The 21,668-nt window shown below is 41.3% G+C and overlaps 1 protein-coding gene across 1 annotated transcript in view; it reads left to right on the top strand.

Moving 5' to 3' along the window:
- The first annotated feature begins 3,330 nt into the window (after nt 1-3,330).
- SYN3 (synapsin III) overlaps nt 3,331-21,668 on the top strand; it is a 245,881-nt gene continuing 227,543 nt past the window's right edge. Inside the window, exon 1 of the mRNA XM_074826492.1 lies at nt 3,331-3,425. The gene's annotated coding sequence lies outside the window, so the exon portion shown is untranslated. The remainder of the gene's footprint in view (nt 3,426-21,668) is intronic.

Genomic DNA, 21,668 nt, shown 5'->3' with positions numbered 1-21,668 from the left:
GTTTTCATTTGGGAATGGCACCATGACCCTGTGCCACAGACTGCATTAAATAACTTCTAGGAGTGAACTTGTCTAAGCTGGCATAGACATAGAGCAAAGACTGAAATATGTCTGAGCCTACCTGGCCATCACAGCTTTCCCTCTGCTTTCCCAACTGGTGGTCTGTGACTCTTGATGCCAGTTTACTCTCACTAGCTTAGTAATATGTCACTTATTGTATGGACTCCCCAAGGCACTTTCAGGCCAGCATCCCAGCTGGGGATAGGCAGATACAGGCACATTTCAGCCAGACTCTCCCTTTGCCCTCACCTGTAAATGCAATGCCGAGGACAATGTGGGGTGTGCACAGGAGCCATCTGTGCCAACACACACCTTCTGGGTCTTCCCTACTGAGGGTTTAAAGAGTGAGACTGAAAACATGCCCTGAAGTACTGGCTGTGTTTCTTGACTTACAAAAGAAGGCCATGATCATCGCTCAGATATAAGAGTCTGAGGAGAACTTTGCTAGGGCCATGGTATCTGAAAATGGCTACCTGAGGTCAAGCTTCTCAGTCAAACTTAGGCATCTAAAAAAAGGTCTTTTTTTAAAAAAAATGTGGAATATCTAACTTGGTATGTTCACAAACCAGGCATCAGAATGAAAAATAAGTGTTGAAATGACACCATGGTTTGTAAAGCTCTCTTACAGGATGAGGTGAAAAAAATAAATGGAGGTTAACAAGAGACCTCAGGAAAGTGGACATGCAGGAAATTAAACCTTACTGTTCTCAGCATTTATTTGGAGAAAAAAATTAATAACATTTTGTTTTGTAGCAAACATCTTTCACAATGGTTCCTAGAAAATATCAGCCACAGATGTATTGCTTTATCAGAAAGCTGGCAAGCAACAACACAAAGAGCACAGATGGGAATACAGAGATGGAAAAATAAGCAAAAAGTATTCTGGCTTGTATCTTAAGTATTTATAAAGTACTACCCTGGTATCTAATTATAGGCTGCGCAGGAAGTAACAGCTATAATTAAAGTTTCTTGACATTCTTATCTGTATGTCTTCTGTTGCTTTCAACATCAATAGATTGTTTAAGCTGCTGTTTTCCGTGGTGAGTATTTGCCCCTAACTGAAGATATTCCAAACAGAATCAGCCCAACTATTTCACCTGTTTTGCAGGAAAAGAGTAGGGGAGGCAACCCTGGAACTTTACCCATACTAAAGAAATATTTGCAGCTTTTTTTTACAATCTGTGTTTCAAGATATGCCCCTGTAAAGCTTTATATTATTGTTGACACCCACAGTTACTGAAATGGTCCTGCTTTTGGCCACAGTTTAATATTAAAAGGGAGCTCCCAGTATAACCATTGTTCAGACATATGATCTCTGTTAATGCCAAGGTGAGACCCATATTAGTGCATGTCAAGAAACCAAGGACAGAGCCATAGTCTCCCACCCCATAGTCTGGCTTCCTCCTGTCTTGAGTTTGGACCCAGTTGCTGGGCTCAGCTGTCACACTGGCACCACCCAGTCTCCATCCTCCTCCTGCTCTGAGTGTGCTGTGATCCTACACTTGCTAACCAAAATGGCTTTCACTGCAGTGCTCCTTACAGGCTCTAGTATGAGGACCAGTCTGATTCAAAGCACGCCAAAGTGTAGCTGTAGTATTAGTCTGATACTTCAATGATTCTGGAAAGTTTCTTGACAAAAGCCTGATTAATCTGAGAGAGTGCTTCTAGTGCAGTATCTGCAGAGGATGCTGAAAAGAAAATAAAAAATTATAGTTACAGGTGAGAAAATTCCAATTATATTCCTTAAATAAATATGTCTACAGGATGTCTCTCTTTGGAGAGACAGTATAAACAGTAAAGCAGCTGCTTTCTTCTTTGTATGGAGAATGAGGACCAGAGTAATTGTGCTGGTAGTTAACTATACAAAATATTAATGCCACAAAAGGGTAAACCACTGATAAAGAAAAAGTGACAGAGAACACTCAGAGACATATGCAAAACCAGCTCAGCCCTGAGCTGGGAGGCAAAGTGAGGCAAACACCTACAAGAAAACTCTTAACCCTTTCTCAGGCTCAAGCATTACTGAAAGAAGCTAGACATTATTGTCCTTGGATGATATGAAAGCACCACAAGTAAACAAATAGTGTGAAAACTTTCCTGTTTCCACTTTTGTGCAGGGTTACATAATTATAGTAATATGTTTTCTTCTGCTTAAGAAGGCTTATACGTAAAATATCCACAGCTATAAAGGCAAATGCAATGGGGACTAACAAGACTATTGTGCAGAGTGCTCTGGATCGTGGAAAAAAAGTTAGTGAAGAAAGAGAGGGAAATAACTGCAATTTTTAAAGCATTTTTTTTCCTGGTAAAATTTAGAGTAAGGTCCACTTTATCTTGGATGGAGAACAGCCCGATGAAGCTTGTCTTTAGCTTACGATAACCAGAGCTCCTCAAAAAGTGACCAAGCCACACCTTGCCTCCAGACATTCCCAGCCTCCCCCTCTCAGCAAGGCTCTCAGGTGGCACTGAAAAAAACCATCAACGAGCACCTCTCAGTATCGTCCTGGGTTTAGATCAGCTTACCCTTTGCAAATGACCTGAGGAGAATCCAAGTGATACTTTGTCCATGATCTTTGTCTAACTGAGCACAAACAGATCACTCCTGAGCAGCTATCCAATCCTCACAAAAAAACTGGCTGTAGTGAAATGGCAATAGGCATCTTCTGGCCAAAGTGCCTTAGACTTCAGCCAGCAGCGCCTGGTACCCACCAAGTCCCCCAAGGTGAAAGGGTGGCATCAACCTGGCTTGTCCATGTGGAACTGAGGCACAGGCAAGTCATGATGAAAAAGATCTTTTTTTCTGGATGCTGTGTTTTCATCTCTGAGGATGAGGTGTTTGGGTTTCAGATTATTTTGGAGTGGGGTTTTTTTCTGACTATGGAGCTTAAGACTGCATTGTGGAGGTTCAGAGCACAGATATCACTGTCTGGCACATGTAGAAAAAAGGTAAACTCTTTTGCCCAGTTTTGCCACAAATGCAGGTTTGTGACAGGATAAAATTTCACCTGGGCTCCCTTGTAATCCAGGAGGACTTAATAATCCTTTTTTACCTTTGATCCTTTGTAGGCCCACTTTGCTGACCAGGGCTGAATTATCTTACTATATACATTCAAAGCAATTTTGGATTACCCATCCCCCAGTACTGGGCACAGAGAGACTCTTCTACCTGTCACAGTTCATCTGGAGGTACCCAGAATTAAGTCTCCTGTGGCCATCTACTTGCAGGGCTGATACTCTTCTCTTTCTCATTTTCCAGCAGTAGGATTCTGCTGACAACGCAAGTTTGCTTCAGATTTCCAGCATGAGAGGGGAGCCCCAGCCAGGTTCAAGAGCCCCCAGCCCACCTAACAGTGATGCAACATGGGGTGAGTTTTCTGGCTTTCTCCTGCTGTCCCGGAGGCAGGAGCAAGCCTCTTCAGTAACCTCTCTGCAGATGCCGTGGCTTCTCTCCACTGCTCTGCCACACTGCAGGACCTCTACAGCCACAGAGGTGACTGAGTGGCTTTTTCTAATCAGTGCTTTTTACCAAGCTGACCACAATAATCCTGCCTTTCCCAGGACCCACCAACTTTCTCTAGCCAACAATCTAGTTTGCCAGCTTTCTATTGCCTCATTACATCCAAACATTGTCCCAAAACATCTTTGTTTCTGTCCTCTGCTTGCCCTGCCTCTTAAGGATAATAACACCGTTTATCTGATAATGGCTACAACAAAAAGCTTGCTGGAATTACTATATATGTGTACTAGGCCAAATGCAGCCCTGGCAAACTTCTATTGAAATTTATGTGGTGTGCTAAGGGTGCATTTGTTTCATTTTCTTCATTGCTCTGCCAGCAACCATTGTATGATAAGCTCTGGTACGTGGAGGGTGAAACAAAAGGGCATCAGGAAAAAACAAAGTGTTTTTGTCATCTGAGGAACAGGCTTTTGTCTGGCAATGCAAAGACCTGTGTACTTTAGTACATAGTCCTGTTTGACCTGTGGGCTTTCTTCATTTTTCAGGAGAAGAAAAAAAAAAACAACCAGTGAAATACAAGAATAACAATTGATGAAACCTTGTTCTATCACTTTGCACTGTTGTTTGCCTTTTATTAATTCTAAGAGATACTCTATCTGTGTCATAACCAGACCACAAAGAAAGCACCAATTAATAATGCTACCACTACTACTATCATAGCTCTTTCATAGTCTTTTTCATTTATAGCTCTTATGAGTCAGTGCAAGACCATGAGAGAGAACAGTGAAGTTAAAAAGCTATCCCTGCTTTGGAGACTACCCACAACTTCATGGTCTCCTTGGCTGACATGTTGGCAACTGCAGCCCAGCAGCAAATCTGTTTTCAGTTAGCGTGGTAATGTATCTTAAAATACTCTATTTCTAAAAGCTAAGGGTTTCCTACTCCTTTAAAAAGCCTAGTGAGTCTATGGGCAAGTGCTACCTCCCGTGTCATGAGTTCTCACTTAGCCATTTTGCTTAGAGTAGGTAAGGAGTAATTTGACCTGTAAAGTGCTTGAAGGATATAAAACTGTTTGGGACCTGCAGTAGTTTTTACGCAGTTTTTATGGGTGAGTGATTACAGGCCTGTAACAAAGGAATTAACGTCATCCATGTCCAAATTCTGGGGTACTGATTCTTTTGCTTTTGAAACATGCCCTAAGAAAACCAGCCTCAATGAGGTTCCCCCAGTGGGATTTTCCCCACTTAAAAACCAATTGCTGCCCAGCATCACTGATGGGCATTGAGCCCAGCCTTGCCTGTGTTGTATCACCTGGGCAATCAATCAGATGACTCTCACTGGTGGGTGTGGTGGATGTCTCTAAAAGTCCAGGAGGGATCTCCTATCCCTGTTTGATTAGAGGTTATGTTGGTTTAGTAAAAGTGTTGAATGAGCTTACAATGTTGTGAGAAGTTATGAGGCTCTTGGAGGAGGGCTGACGGTGCTTGGAGAGGTATGTCAAAAACTGAGCAAATGCTTACTGAGGGGCTTTGACCTAAAGGAAGCCTCCAGGGAAACTGCCTTGTTGGGTGTTTTCTTGGAGATGGGAGAGCTGAAGTGAACGTAAAGAATAGATGTCATGATATGCTCCTGGAAGGTAAGAAAGGTTGAAAACTTACATTGTGCCATATAACTATAGCAAATGCTGTGTATGGACTGCTAGCCTTGTGAACGTAGCTCATTGCTATTTTCCTTAACACCAAAAAATCCTATATTCACCATGGGACAAGAATCCGTGTTTTATCACTGAAGGTCATTAATTTCACAGCATATATATTTCCTAGTAACTCATTTGAGTGCATGTAACTAGACAAGGTCTGTTTCTCAGTTTGTATCAGTGTCTGCCTTTTTGGCTTTCCAAAGGTAAGACAGAAGAAGGACAGGTAGAGGGATACAAGTAGCTGTCAAAGGGAAAAGCTGAGGGAAAGATAGGCTTTAAAAAACTCTAGGAGTCTAATTGTCCTCATACCGACTTTTGCACTGAACAGCCACATCATCAAAATGGAGTTGCTCCCTTTAACAAAACTATCTGATTTTCAGGGTCAGGCTTTGGTATAAGGATCCTATTTTTTGCAAGCCCTTGTCTTGACAAGGGACATCTTGGGTCTGGGAGCACCACCTGTGGCTCTGGAAGCCTGAATGTCCTGAGGCAATGTACGGGGGTAACACCCCAGCTCTCTGCTCCCCCCAACATGTATTGTGCACTAACACCCTGTTCAGTCTTTTTATGAAGCTTAATTTAGTCTAGAGCCTGTACAGGATTCTAGTGATCAATTGCTTGTCATACCTGTTTCTGCAGGACTGTCTTGCCTTATACTAGATTTCCTTCCCTGTCTGGAATGGAATAACACAAACTATTTCTGTTAGGTCTCAGAAACTGTACCCAGATGAAAGGCGTGGATTTTCTGGGCACCACTAGATGGTGCCTCCTGATCGCTATTCCTGGGAAATAGCGGTGCTCATCCTGGAAAACAAACATAAGGGAAGGCGAGGGGTGATGGATCTTGCAGCCGATGGTGGGAGCAGAACGGCTCAGACCCCTCTGGAGGGTGCGTGGGCAGGCAGTAACCGCGCACACGGGCGGGCAGAGCTGTTTCTCAGACACGCCGGTGGAAGTGGGTGTGTTTTCTTTAAAAGACACTGAACTATGGAAGTGTTAATCTCTGTGTTATGTGAGCTCTCCCCAATAAGAAAAGATGCTTTAGAGGGAAGAGATAACTTTTGATTCTCTGTAAGCTGTGGCTTCTTTCCTTTCAGCATAGAAGGAAATTCAGTAGCTTATACTTCCAAGAAGTCTATGCAATTAGGTGTATCGCAGGTGATCCCTGGATCCTGTGGCCTGCTAGTGATCTGAAGGGCTTATGTTATTCAATTAATAAACCAAGTGTGGAGGAAAAACATCTAAAGGGGCTGGGGTTCAGATATGTTTGAAGTAGCAATATTAGCTAAAACAAAGCAAGAAAAAAATTAGGAGTAATACCCTCCATAATAAAAAGAAAATAATTTGACTGCTGAGCATCTTAAACATCATCATACATATTTTTAAATTTTAAAATAATATTTTTATTTCCTGTACCCATAATCTTCACTTCTGTCATATTTTCAGTTTTTTCTTTAAAAAAAAAAAAAAAAAAAAAGCCTAGAATCTTTTTTTGTTAAAATAAATAATAAAAATTAGGTCAGATTAGCCCAGACTTGTGGCTTAGATGCCTGTTAGAAGTTTGGCCTCCTGGCTGCATTTGAGTATACAGAGTGGGTACTACTGATACAGATGCAAGAGACTGACTCACATGTAGATTTACCAGAAGGGCCATGATGAGTTCACTTTTCTATTGTCACCATCCCCTGGTCCTCTGTTGCAGCATTGCCAGCTCACATTGTCTTCGGTCATGGAGGAAGCAGGGGATGGATGAGGGTGCAGGAGAGGAAGAGCTGCATTGCCCTCTGCTTTGCTGTTCACAGTCAGGTCTGTGCCTGCCTGAGGACTGGTGTATTGTCAGAAATCCCTTTCTAAGAGAGGGTTCTTCTGAAATGCTCAGGGACAGATTCTGGCTTGTGTAAGTCTGGGGTTACCTACATCAGTGAGTTTGTTCAAGGACTATGAATAAAGTCAGACTGGTGTCTGTCACTTGTCTGAATGACAAGTACATCTGCAAAACAGATAATATCTGACTGTGTTCTCACTGCACCAGGGTTCAGCACTGTTCTTGATCTTGACTTATTTTTTCTCTCCCTTTTCCTCTTACTTCAGTGCTTACTCTTCTGCTATTATAATCATACTGCTAAAATAAGCATGCTTTCTGCTAGGGAGATGAAGGCCTTGGTTCCAAGACACGTCATTCTCTGCTGCCGTGTTTCAGTGCTGTGGTTTGTGCCAAGACTGGTGGGGAGAAGCCAGGTCTAGTAGCCCTTAAGGGAAGGGTGTGCACTTTCCTGTGGTACGAATGCAAAGGCAGGATGTTGCTATGTTTAGCTTGGGTTCCTCTTGGCAATAAAATTTTTTCCATAAAGTACGTTCCATAAACTCCAGGTGGATCTTTGAAATCCCATCCAGAATACTTTGATTCCAATGAAAAGCACAGTGAAAAATCAAGATACTGTGTAGCATGTGGGCAACAGATGATGTGAAAGTACATAAAGCTCTGAAAATCAATTGGTTTGGGTAGCAAGAGGCAACCCTGCAATTAACAAATCAGTAAAATGATAACCTGTAAAATAGTAATGCTGTCACCCCTTATTAAGTCCCTGAGTACTTCTATTTCATCTGTCTATGGTGCCTACATTTCAAAAAGAATAATTGGTGGTGGGAGAGGTCTGGAAAGATTTAGAAAATGTTTACAAGGCTAATTCAGGAAAATGTATGTAGCAAAATTCATGCTTAGTTGGTTCATATGAAAGATAATTAGTGTGCTACAAGAGTCTACAAAGCACTGAGTCTACTGCTAGATGGCTCTCCAACATAAAAATTTCTGATACACAGTCTCTGGCACCTGAAGTGACACCAAATCTGACTAAAAATTGAGTTCCAGCTCCCAATAGTGAGTATAATTGGTTAATGGGATGACTAATTGCAGGGAAGACATGAGGTCTCTGTGACTTAAATTTTTATTAAAAACCTGGCACTCATTCTCAAAATGCTTTATATCCCAAAGATGGGTTCTGGACTTGATGCAGGAATTTCAACAGAAGTTTTAGGTCTGCTCTGTAGAGGGCGAACTTCAGCCTCTGAAATAGAAGAACAAATTTTCAGCTGGTAAGAAGTACGGTGTAGACCACTTAGTAGGAATAAGGGATTTTGTTATGCAACACAAGTGAAGCTGATGTTGGATAAATGAGCTTTGCACAGTGACACCAGTCACTAGAAAACATGTGCACGTGGATGTTCACCAGAGGTGAGTAATACAGAGGAGGCAGAGCAAGAGTTCTGCTGTGCCTTGTTGGTTTTACACTAGTGTATGCTTGCTGCAAGAGGTCAGTCTAAGATCCCCAATGTGGATTACAGGGCTGTGCTATCTCTGCTCTGGTCTTTCACAAAACATGAAGTACTAAAAGGAGCTGCTGTCATGTGGTCTTAACTTACAGCTTGGTACTATTCTCTCTCCATTGTGGTATCTTGTGAGCTAACTGTTTTGAATGCCTATCTATGGTGGGACATTTATCTTCCTCCATGCACCTCGAGGGCTGTGTTAATGCTCAGTCCTATATGGCTGTAGTCAGTGGTCTCTTCCACGTTTCATTCCTTTTTAATGTTCAGAGCCCCTTGCTTGCCTCAGGTTCGTATTTGTAGCTGAGTTTGCACACCTGTGATTATAAATAAGTGTAGCAGCATAGCCCAGGGAGGCCATCTTGGCTTGCAAATAATGGTGGGATTTACTGATAAGACTTTGTTGTATAGCAGCTTCCCTTAGACTAGAAATGGAGGCAGTGTTTCTCATGCAGAGCTGTTGTTGTGACTGGAAAAATCAGCTGGAGTGAAAGGGAACCATCTCAGTCTATGCCACTTTGAGGGACATCTTCTGAGGTTCCCTGAAAAACTGATTTCTCAGCTGTGCTGATAGCACTTCAGAGCATCTCTTCTCTGCCTGCAGAATAGGGCTTAGTCTGCTTGCTCAAAGAGACTTACTGTGTCTCTCCAGCCCATTCGTGGCTAAAAGAGACAGCTTTTGTAGGGAAATTTGGGGTCTATGAATGCATCCGTGTAGGTCACCAGGTTCAGAGAAGAACAGAAGAGGTGACTTTGAAAGGTGCAGGTCCTACTTTCAGTTAACTTGTGATTGCATGGGGCCATATAATTCTTGCAGGAGGGCTCTGCTCTGTGGTCATAAGCAAGAGACATGATGCCAAAGCATATTCCCAGACTTCTTTAAAATTTGTACTCACAAAGTAGTTTCTGAGATATTTCATTTGCAGGTACCCTCTGTACCTTTTGATTACCCTCTGTGATTTTTCACAGACCTGAGCAGCTCTTCCAGCTGTTGATGGCCAGAGGAGCACAGCTCTTAATGTTCCTTGAGAGACATAACAAAGAGATGCAGCTGCCTCCTGAAGCTTCTCTGAAGACTAGCTGGGGTCTTTCAAGAAACTAGGATTCCATGGCCCTTCATTTAAGCAGAAGTGAACACAAAAAGCCTGTTGTGATGCAGTAACCACTATGTTAAATGGATTTCTTCAGTACTGCTGTATCCTGCAGGATAACAGGTACAAGGACCAGACACCTGAGATCAAAACTTCATTGCTTCCTCCTGCTGATGGTTGAAAATTTACCTCAAAGATGTTTCTAAGCCTCTGTAGCTTCCGGGTGATGTAAGCCTTATCTATACACTCACAGAAACACTCGATGGATTTTCATATTTATATCTTGCTCACACAGACTCTCTTCATTGAGTTTATGAACCAGCCCAGCTTCTGAACCATTTGTAGGCTTCCTCCATCTGCAAAAACATCTCATTGCAGAGGCTCTGCTTGCTCGATGGTATGAATAATGCAGAAGAACTGTTCTGTTGAAGCTGGCTTTACTGTCAGTTTAAATTGAACATGAATAATTGAACGCATTTTCTTTTCAGGGACAAGAACATCTGCCATCTAAGCTGTTTAACCCCATTTGCCTTCTCATGTTTCTCCTTAAACTTGCTAAAGCCCCTGTGCTTAGCCATGCCGTATAGGAATGCATCAAATTCATTCGTGGTTTTTCACTTGCTTGAGGTTGTGTCACAAATAACCTGCTACACTCATTAAGCAGGCTAGTTACAATTATTGTGTGTATGCCATTTGGCTCTAGCTTTAACTCTTTGGTTGCTGGCTCCCTACAGGGCTCTACTGGGACTTCAACAGCAGGGTGCTGGGCAGCTAGTAAGTGCTAAAAAGTGCAGAAAGCTAAACCTTTGGCAGTGAGGAATATCATTAAGACATGTCAAGAGATTAAATATTTAAACAGTTGGTGTGGAAACTATGGAAATAATAGCCTGTCAGTTAAGCCTTCAAAGCTGTAACTGACTTCCCCATGGAGTTTGAGCACTGTTAGTCCCATTAGGTGAGGGAAGGAAACTTGTGATGTCTATTTCCTGTGTATTTTTTTTAAAGTGGAACATGTTTCTTTGAAATCATGGGGGCTGGCCTGCCAAACTGAACTTGTCTGTTCATTGAGAAATTCAGTGTTTGTAATTAACTATTCTTAAATGGAATTGTTTATGCAAGGAGAGCATATGTAGCAGATATTCCAATTAGATGTGAAATCCATGATGGGGAAACCTGAAGAGAGGAGGGATTTTTTTTCTGAAGCCTGATTTGGGAGTGTTAGGAAATCTTGAAAGGGACCTGTAAAATATTCATTCTAAGAACAGTGTGAGAGCATTTAGAGTAGCTGTATCATAGAACTTCACTCCTTCAAAATGCTCTTATTTGTAATTGCCCAATTATATACCTTTGTCATTTCATCTATATACTTGCAAACATTATATTACAAGTGTCCATAAACTTGGGAGTATACTACACATTATAATGAGCATATCCTAAGACATGTTCGTATTTCCTAGCTTTTTCCTTAGAAATCTTATTCATTCTTAGTTAGTAAGTCCCTCTTTACATGCTGTTTCTGAAGCATGTGAGCACAGATTTCCTCTTAATTTTTTTAACAAGCCAGCACTTATGTTTCCTACTTCCAACACATTTCCCTCCATGGTAGAGGCTTTGTCTAGCAAGAAATGCACTACATTATTAGTCAGTGGGTAAGTACATTCATAAAACAAACATGATTTGAGTAATAAAAGTTGTACTTAGTGATGGTGCAGTTCTGCATATTATATGTGCTGACTGAATTATACTTGATTTTTCACATACTTAAAGCAATGGAGTTTGATGAGCGAGTAGCTATTACAGATCTTTAAGCTGTCTCTGGAAATAGTTTTCTTGGAGGGAGCAAGCAAGGATGGGTGTGGGAAGGTCTTCATCCTTCCAGAAATATACTTCTAGAAAGAAAATATTTTATATTTTAGCTACCATGATGAAAGCACCAAGCCGCTTTCCATCATTTACCAGCAGTCCTGCCTGACCGGGGAGGTTCCAACAGATGGGAAACAGGCCAATGTGATGCCCATCTATAAGAAGTGTCGGAAGGATGATCCGGGAAATTACAGGCATGTGAGCTTGACTTCGGTGCCCGGGAAGCTGATGGAGCAGCTCATCCAGAGTACCATCACACAACACATGCGGGACAACCAGATGATCAGGCCCAGTCAGCATGGGTTTATGAAAGGCAGGTCCTGCTTGACAAACCTGATCTCCTCCTATGACAGGGCAACCTGCTTATTGGATGAGGGAAAGGCTGTGGATGTAGTTCACCTCGACTTCAGTAAGGCCTTGGACACTGTTTCCCACAGCATTCTCCGGGCAAAACTGGCTGCTCATGGCTTGGATGGGCACACACTTCACTGAGTAAAAAATTGGCTGGATGGCCGGGCCCAAAGAGTTGTGGTGAATGGAGTTAAATCCGGTCACAAGTGGTGTCCCCCAGGGCTCGGTTTTGGAGCCACTCCTGTTTCACATCTTTATTGGTGATCTAGACGAGGGGATTGAGTGCACCCTCAGTAAGTTTGCAGACGACACCAAGCTGGGTAGGAGTGTTGATCTGCTCGAGGGTAGGGAGGCTCTGCAGAGAGATCTGGACAGGCTGGAGCGATGGGCTAAGGCTAAAAATTTGAGCTATTTTGAGCTATTCAGCTCCATAAACAATAGGTTTTGCACTTAGATTTGGGGACAGAATTAGCAGGGAAGTGCTTTGTCTTATCCTTGCTCTCAGTAGCTGCTCCATGGGGCTGTTTTCCTTTTATCTGAAAGGGTTGGCTACAAAGACGAGCATCTCTTTAAAGGCCATGTCTCCAGCGTTTCATTTTTCCCCTCCCACCACTCTCTGCAAATTGGTGGAACAAAGTCTGCAGATGTGTTTAAATATGTGCTTTAATGTAAAGTGCATAAGCACTCTGTGGCAAGAAAGAAGCTTTGCTAATGAAGTCTTTCATACTGACCCAAGTCTGAGTCAAAGAGTTTGCCATGTGCCAAATTTTTCTCAAAGCTGATGGAAGTAATCTAGAAAGAGATTACAAAACAGGCTGCTGAAACAAAAAATATAACATGTTATCTGTTTCTTATTCAAAAGGGAGGGGAGGCAGCAGGGAAATTTGGTACTGAAATTGTTAACATGACTGTGTGTCTCCTAATTACATCTACCTTTAGCTGCAGCAAATGTCTGTGTGTTGACATGCAGCAGCTCCTTCCACATGGCAGCAGCAAGCTCTGACTGTCATGGTGTCTGTAGGAAGGAAGTAGCTCTCTGAAGTCTGCTCAGTGCTGATTTAATGAGGTGCAGCTCAGTAGTGCAGTACAGGCCTTCAGTCATAATGAAAGGCAAAGAATTCCCTGCAGGCAAGCTGGAAGAGTTTGGCTCTGACAACAGCTTACTTTCAGCTAGGAGATTAATTTTCTCTGACGGGTTCCATGGAGACAAATGAACCAAAATGAGTAAACATATATTGCTTGTTTGGCAACACATTTATCAATCATTGTGATTTCCATTGCAAACCCAATGAGAGAAAGACTAGAATCTATCTTCCGCTCTGCTCCCCTTTTCCTGTCTGACACTACTCAGTGTCCAGGGTGGGGAGAGAGGAGTTATCAATTTTCTTCTTGTCATTCTTTTGAAAAGACAGGTAGAGAAGATCAGAATTCCTCCTGATGGTGATATTTAAACAGTTGCTTTGGTTAAAGTATGCGGGTTGTCCATTTGTAGCGGCTCTGTCTGGGTGCATCTGTAGAACACTAATCTCTTCCACTCTCTCTGGTCTAGTAGCATCCCTGGATGTAGGCATATTCTTTTCTTCCTCTTCCCAGCAAGACCTATTGCTCCACGTGCCCCACTCCTCCCCAGCTATCTTGGCTCTGGTATACATGAAGTAGACAGCAGCTTTGTGTCCATTCTGATATCCTGGCATATTTGCTGGCCTGTCCCATCCTGGCCTGTCCCACCACTGGTAGGCAAAATGCACTCAACCTGCAAATAGTGTATAAAAATGTGGTAACTGCATGACATGTGTTCACCCTTGTCATCAATAGTTAATATTTACATTCCTATAGTACTAGATTACCACCCGGAACTGTAAATATGTGGTCAACATGACAAGAAAGCATAAGCTGAGTATAGGAGCTGATGTGTCTCTGGCCTCTAAGGGTGAAGATTAGATGGCTCCAGAAGCCGACTGCCCCAAGTCAAAGCTGTATCCCAAAGTCTGTTAGTCTGTAGAGTGCTGTAGCAAACTAAATAGTCACTCAGGCATGCAGCTGTGTGTCTTGCTGTCTTACTGTGATAAGAGTGTTTCTCACTGTTGAAGATGTATGCTTCAGGTGAGCAGACTGGTGTTTTATTTATCTTCCAGGAACTCAGTAGGGGAACTGATGAAGGGGGAGAGGAGAGGACATTGAGAATCTGACGCCTCGTTTACAGGGCACAGAAACATATAGTGACTTAGGAAGAAACATATATTGACTTAGAAACATCAGTAGAAAATGAGTCTGCCTGAAGTCAGGCTGAAGTTTAACATTTTAGTTTCTGTGTTTAATTTAGTTGAGATCTATGGAAATGTAACTGTGGCGGTTTGACCTTGGCTAAATGCCAGGTACCCACCAAGTTGCTCTATCACTTCCCCCCCCTTCCCCCTTTTTTTTCTCAACAGGGCAAAGAGGGAAAAGAAAATAAGATAGAAAAAAACCAACCCTTGTGGGTAAAACAAAAAACAGTTTTAATATAAGCAAAGGTCCGCGTGCAGAAGCAAAAAAAAAAAAAAAGAAAACGGATTTATTCTCTACTTCCCATTAACAGACAATGTCGGGCCTTCTCAGGAAGCAGGGCTCCAATACGTGTAGTGGTTGCCTCGGAGGACCAAGGGTGACCCCACCCCCTTCCTCCTTTTTCCCAGCTTTATACCTGAGTAGACGTCATATGGTCTGGAATATCCCTTTGGGCAGTTTGGGTCAGCTGTCCTGGTTGTGTCCCCTCCCAAGATCTTGCCCACCCCATCCCACTGAGGGGGGGGAATGTTGGAAAGAGCCTTGGTGCTGTGTAAGCACTACTCAGCAGTAGCCACAACACCAGTGTGCTATCGACACCCTGCCAGCTCCCAACATAAAACACAGCACCATGAGGGCTGCTACAGGGGAAAACCAATTCCAGATCAGCCAGACCCAGTACAGTAACTTAGTGACTGACACTTTGAGAATGGTTGAGGTTGTTAAGCAATTTTTGAAAATGTGAGAAATACAGTCTCTTTTTTTTTTCTTTTTTTTTTTTTTTTAACCTGTTGTGTTTATTTGCTGTTCACATTTCTTTCAAGGAACTTGATCAGCAGCTTTATAAGTAGTATGTAAAGCTCAAAGCAGAGGAGGTACCGGGCACTAGTATGGTCTGTAGCTCCCTCTGAAAAGGGAGTGTCTAAGCAACATCTCTGGAGGAGCTTCAGTTTCAGGAAAAGGTATAACACATTGTTCTGAGTTGTAAAAATGGCAGTAGAGAAAAAAGTTAACCACAGTCTTAAAACCTTCTACTGCCTTCAAAAACTTTCTATTTTGTTTCATTACAGCAAACTTTGCACTCATGTTAAATAATCTGGATATAGCTCACACCTGGCTGTTGTGTCTTAAACTAAGTTAAACTGATCTGGACGAGCTAGATGGTCTGTCTGATCTAGAGATTCAGCCACTCATTTGAAGATCCCTTTGGTTCAATATTTCTTAGTCCTTGCTCTGGATTTTTAAGTTTTCATTAATATGTCAGAGCATGCTTTAGGTGATATTTCCTAACCTAGCTATGGAAGTTGAGTATGCAGATCTAAGTCTGTTGGACACCTTTGCACACCCCCTCTAATGAGAGAGAGTAATTAAATTCCTCATAGTAATTGAATTAGGCCAGGATTCAGTCTTTTAGTCAAACTGGTACCCTATCCATGTCCAAAGAGTCCCTCAGAACACAATAATGCACTATTTTCTTCAGTTTCTTCCTTGTTAATAACAATATCAAACATATGCTGACACATTTATGCCCTGTACCATATTTCAGAATGATAACAGAAGTTTAGAAAATATTCCAGCCTTCGCCCTGTGGGAATAATTGTCTAGTCTGAGAGATTGATTTTTCTACTTAAAATTGAAATGTAGCCAGTTTCCTTCAGGCTCTTTGCAATTTAAGTCTTCGTATATATATGTGTGTGTGTGTGCATGCCCCCACATGAGCTCGATTTTTCTGTCTTCTGGGCAGCTTACTATTGACATTTCTGCAAAGATAATATTAGTCTCTCTACATATAACTCTGAAATGGAACACTAACACATTCTGCTGTGACAGCAGCTTTGTTTCCCCTCTTGGGGAAGGTAAAAAGGCATTTGACTGAATTCAGAATTCAGTGCGTGTTTTATTAGATCTCCTTCTGACACAAAATTCCTCAAGGTTTTGTATGCAACCATTACTTATCTTCTGTAAAAGTCTTGCAAATAAACAGATATGGAAATTTTTTTCAAGCTCCTTCTGATTGTGGCATAACACTGTTGGCAAGTGCTGCTCTAAGACTTGACAAAAAACACCCAACACAACAGTTTGAGCCTTCTTAAACACATGTACATCAGCAGCATGAACTGATTTCCTGAACAATGTAGATGTCTTCACTGATGGTGGTCCCTCCAGTAAATATAGCTCTTCTCAAGTGTGGTGAAGTCCTTTTGGAGAATGCCCAGACTAGTTGTGTGTGTGAAACTCAAAACTACCCTCTAGTTATTAGCTAAGCTGTCAGTATTTCTTGCTAAGTAAGTTACAGTAAATTACCATGGGACTGAAGGCATTTGTCAGATTTCTGATCCCATTTGCTTAATTACACTATTTGACCATATTGCTTCACAGGTTAATAGAAAGGTATGTAGTCTGAAAGCAGTTCTTCAGAAAAGTTACATCTTTTAGAACTATTTTGGACTGAAGTTCTCTACTTCAATGGATGCTAGCTTATTGTGATATGTTGCAATACATAACAAGGAAGCTATTCTTGTCACTAGACTGGTGTGATCAGTTCAGCAGGCACCTTCAATGAATATGTCTTCCTGTTTTAATAGTTTATCTTCTTTAGTCTGTTCAAGAGCTTAAAAGATTTCTGTGGTTTAATTTCAGACTGCACATCAGTTATTCTATGCCATTTCTTAAGTATATGAACTGGTATTTTTGCTGAAAGGTTAATTGTTCCTCTCTAGTGAATAAGCTAAGTTTATAAATAAGGGCCAGACTGACAAAACAGCTGGGGCTTTGGTTTTCTTGAAGCATGGTATCAAAGATACCTAGGAAATTCTAGAGAATTTCAGTGTAGTCTTTACCTGTTCTTCTGAGAATTCATTGAGTCTTAAGCCCATTTATGACTTAGATATGTCCCATCCACCGAGTTTATCATATTAGTTGCTTTCCTTTCTTCCTTTAAAAACTCACATATTATCACAACGTACTATTATGCTGTATTATCATGAGTTGCAGAAGTAGTAATTCTCTGACTACACATGCCTTTATTTTTTTTCTACTTCTATATTTTTTCATATTGTTTATCCTTGGGTGGACTTAAAATGTTTGGAACAGTATATAGCTGTGGTGGTTAAGAAGTATTCTTCACCTCACTGCCTCTACATTGCAGCTACTGCAGGCTCTTACTTAATCTATTGGTAATGCAGGTAATTTGGAGATTCTATTCATATTTCATCCACTTTTTTCTCTCCATACTTATTCTCTAGCATCCTTATTACTAATGTCAAAACTCTGGTACTTCTTGGAGTCTTCCTGACCAAGAAAGCCTCACGGATTCCTTTCTTTTGGGAAGGAGCACCACTCAGTTCATGCGTGTGGTCATGAGTGGGAAGGTGGCTGCTCTCCGAGGACTTGCCTTTGTTCCCTTGTCCAAGGTGCTGAGCCAAGGAGATGCTTAATGGGCCGTTACCTGAAATTGAGGCAGTTCCTCGTTCCCTTTCCCTCGGGTTTGGGAGACCTCTGCCCTACCCTGTCTTAACATTACCCATGGATATTTAAGACGTTGAAAGTATTATATCAAAGGTCTCGAAAAAAATGCGGTTTTCTGTAGTGTGAGCTTCCCTCAGGGCTAAAACAGCTGAATTTGAAGTTCAGTGCTGCAGGTAACTGCACCTAAGGGTTTCTAAACCTGTTTCTGAAGAATTTTCTTATTGCTAGGGTGAGACAGATAAGGTGGAGGGTCCCTTTAAGATAACTACATTTTTATGGTCTTCAGCATGGATGAAGCCATGCCACGTGAAATAGCCAGTATGAAAGTTTCAAAGCTGGTTATAAAAACTGAGTAGAGGATTTCAGAGAGAACTTCAATAAAAATGATATCAAGCCCCTTTAATGCTTTTTGCTTGGCATTTCATTATATTCAAAACCCTTGTCCATTGAAAACTTGAACAGAAAAAAAAATTATTCAACATCAAATTGATCCAAAAGAAAATTTTGTCTATTTTAATGGAAATATTTTTCTTCAGGGCATCTGAATTTATCTGAAATCTAGAGGTGCCTTATGGAAGTAGCAAAAGGGGTGTGTTTCATGGCAACATATCTCTTCAGTGGATTGACTGTCCTGGACAAATTTATCCAGTGAGGCATACTAAAATGTCATACACTGAGGAAGTGTAGAAGTTGTTCCTTTTGCCAGGAAATATATCAGGGCTAGATTCTGAATCATTTATCTTGGATTTCCTTATTAACCATCCAGTCTATACAGTTGGCAGGACTCTTTACAGAGATTGAGTGAAACTCTTTAAAATAACATCTGCAGGTTGATTCTGATCCAAGAGAAGAAAGTACAATATATGTCATATTAAAACTGACTTAATGCAGATTTTGTATATTTGTCGCTTCTTCTGATCTCTGCCTAAAAATTAGTTGGGCATTTAGCATCAGTCAATAGGAATTTGCTGTAGAATATATCTATATGTTTTAATGACAAATTAGAGAACATAGCCAAACTGTCTTTTCCTCTTCCCTGAATATCATGGATAGAAGGGGCAGGGGCAATATTCTTTATTCTTCCAGCCAAACAGTTTTGATTTTACAGTTGAGGCTTCATCATATATCTTGTGCCAACCTCATGCTGTGCTAATATAATTTACCAAGCACATAATGTTAAGAAAGAACAACACAATTCAGAAGAAAATCAGCTCCTTTCTATTTCTGCAAAAGAAGCTGCAAAGCACAGTTTTTCAAAGTGAAATTAAAAGTAATTTAGTTTTGTTCCTTCAAGCAACAAATTACTGGAAAAGGAGGTAGTTGCACAACAGGATCACTCTTTTCTTCTATAGACAGAAGAGCAGCAAATCAGGGTGATGGAAATGGTGTGAGGAAAATGTAGGGGAGGCAGCAGATGACCCTTTTTCCTAACAATGCATTTGCATTGGAATAATCTCATAATTCTCTATTGTTGGCTGGAATTACATCACACAGAATATTGGCCTGGGGTAGGTTCACTGTTGCCCTCTGTAAGAGAGATGAGGGCATTGCCTCAGGCACATTATAGTGTAAGAGCTAACTTCCTGCAGTAACTGTATGGCCCTTCTTACTTGGTTACTAGATGTGAATACCTCAAAGAAAGGCATACAATTTTCATAGCGTGTTTCATATGCTATACTTCAAGGGGAGATGTTTTAACCTAACTCTAGGTGGTGGGTCACTTTAAGTAAAGAAAAATAACAGCTGCTGCAATTTTTTCCTTCCTAGTGTTAGAAAGACTGTCTTGTCAGTAGTAGGGTTTGAACCAAGGCCATTGGAGCCCTGCAGAACCTAGCTGTTTCCCTGTGGCACTAGAAGACCTTTAAGGCATAACAAGGGACCTATTCAACCTAATATTTTTCTCGCAGTAGGGAGCTACATGGGTTAATCAGGATTTGTATGGATTACTTTTTTAATAACTGTAAAACAATTGGGACCATCTGGTTGATGAGTTCTTGTTTCAAGTGAGAGCAGTGTCTGTTAAATACCCATACATCCTACACACACAGTATAAATGGCACACGACAACTGTTGGGGAGTACTTAATCTACCTCATTTCTGGTGCTCAGCTAACACTGCATGTTGTCTTCTAGTACATTATGGGCTGCTTTTCTATTACTATACTTTAGAATTGATGTATCCAGATGGCCCAGAACAGGAGTAGTCAGCCTTATGGAGACTCTCTGAGGGTAGGAGCAGGAAACTTAAGTTATCTGTACCCATGCCCAAACAACCAACAGTCAAGTTGTTTCCTGAGTTGTTTCTCTCCACAAGTGAGAGGATCCAGTGACCTATTAAGGGAAATGTTGCTTTCGTGAGAGAACAGGATGGTCAGGAAAGGGGTGATTGCTGTTTAGGCAGACTACGTTCCCTTCTAACCATAACCTGCTAACCAAGTGTTGGTAGTACCAGAGCAGTTCACTGACAGGTCTGAAATATGCCTTCACTTTAGACACGATGCTGTGGCTTTGACTTAACATTCAGTAATCCCTAGCCAGACCTACAGACCTCTGTAAGGATAGTCTCCCTCCCCATGTCTGCCCCTTAATGAGACATCTCCTTCATTGCTTCCCCATGTGCGAAGGGGAAGAAGGGCAGAACATTACTGTCCTACTTTTTTATAATATTGCCTGTGTCCTTTTCAATCTCTAAACCTAAATATATTAAATGTTTTAGACTAATTGAAGTATTTGTAGAACTTCTTGTTCAATGTATGTACGTGAATACTTACCTCCCATCAGTGTATATGTGAGACTAAATCTCAGAATTTTCAGCAAACTGTTAAGCATATTTTATAATCTTCAAAGGACAGTTAGAAAAATCACCATGCTGCAGAAATACCAGCTTATTACGTGCATATCAGCTGGTAGTCCACCTTCCAGTTCTTTCCTGAGCCATGGATTAGACATTTGGTGTGCAGCAACAGGGACTCTCCAAATGGCATGTCAGAATTGACAGTTGTGTGGCAGCCTGCTGTAATCTCTGCTCTGGAAAAATTACCAACTGTTCTGCTCTGCTGACATGAAAAATACGTCCTTTCAGCTTTAACAGGTATAAACTGTCCTGGTGTCAGGCAAGTTCAGACTCAAGAGCTGGTGCCAAAAGAGTTGATGACAGTGGCAACCATCTTGCCATCTGTCATTTCTGATGTAAACTCTCTCAGTTTGGTGTCAGCTCTGTGTGATGATAAACTCCATGACCAAAGAGCAGAATTGGACTGGCTTTGTTCTGTATGTCTGAAAGGTGGTTTCAAAGCTCTTTCCCAGCACAAAGATCAAGTGGCACACAACATATTCAGTAGAGCTGGTCCAGAAATAGAGATTTCATCCCCAGAAAGATTGAACATTTCAAAATTAACTTCTCCTTTGGCCCACAGACACAGAAATGTTACTGAAAGAAAACACTTTCTGAAAGTCTTTAAATCAGAGATGTTGAATTCTTTCGATCAGAAATTACACCTTTCATTCTGACAAAGGAAAATTAAAGGGTTAACACTTCAAATCTTCCCAAATACAAGATTAAAAAACTGTATTTTCAAACTCTTCTGAGAATGTGCTGTAGTTTTAATGGAAGACTGTTGCTTCTATCCAGGCTCCCCCCTACACTTCAGTTGTTAAAATTCTCTAAGTTCCTAATGATTTCTCATATCACATGTGAAAATTCAGAAACTGCTTATGATCAAGGTTAAGACTGTTGCCAGGAAGAAGAAAGACTTTGCTGGTGCTTTCTGGTGGCTTATGCTCTGTGAAGTGGATTGAGGGTGCAGGGGGATTTCTTTTGGTATGTGCTGTAATAATGACTTACAGTGAGCCAACAAGAGATTCACTGTGGATTACATTCCAGGTTAACTATGTGTGTTCACAATATTGTTTCTACCTTTATTTCTCCAGAATCATCACTCATTTAGTATAGCTGATAATGTCAGGTCAGGAAAAGTTGTTAGATAATTCCAGAGATTAGCATCCTTCTCTTCAGGGCTGAAGTGTGATTTTAAACATTCATAGGAATCCCAGAGCTAGAATACAGATAATAAACTGAAGATTATCTGACA

Source organism: Strix aluco, chromosome 5, assembly GCF_031877795.1.
Source record: "Strix aluco isolate bStrAlu1 chromosome 5, bStrAlu1.hap1, whole genome shotgun sequence".
NCBI lineage: Eukaryota > Metazoa > Chordata > Aves > Strigiformes > Strigidae > Strix > Strix aluco.
The sequence above is the reverse complement of the archived record's forward strand: the minus strand, read 5'-3'. Positions and strand labels throughout refer to the sequence as shown.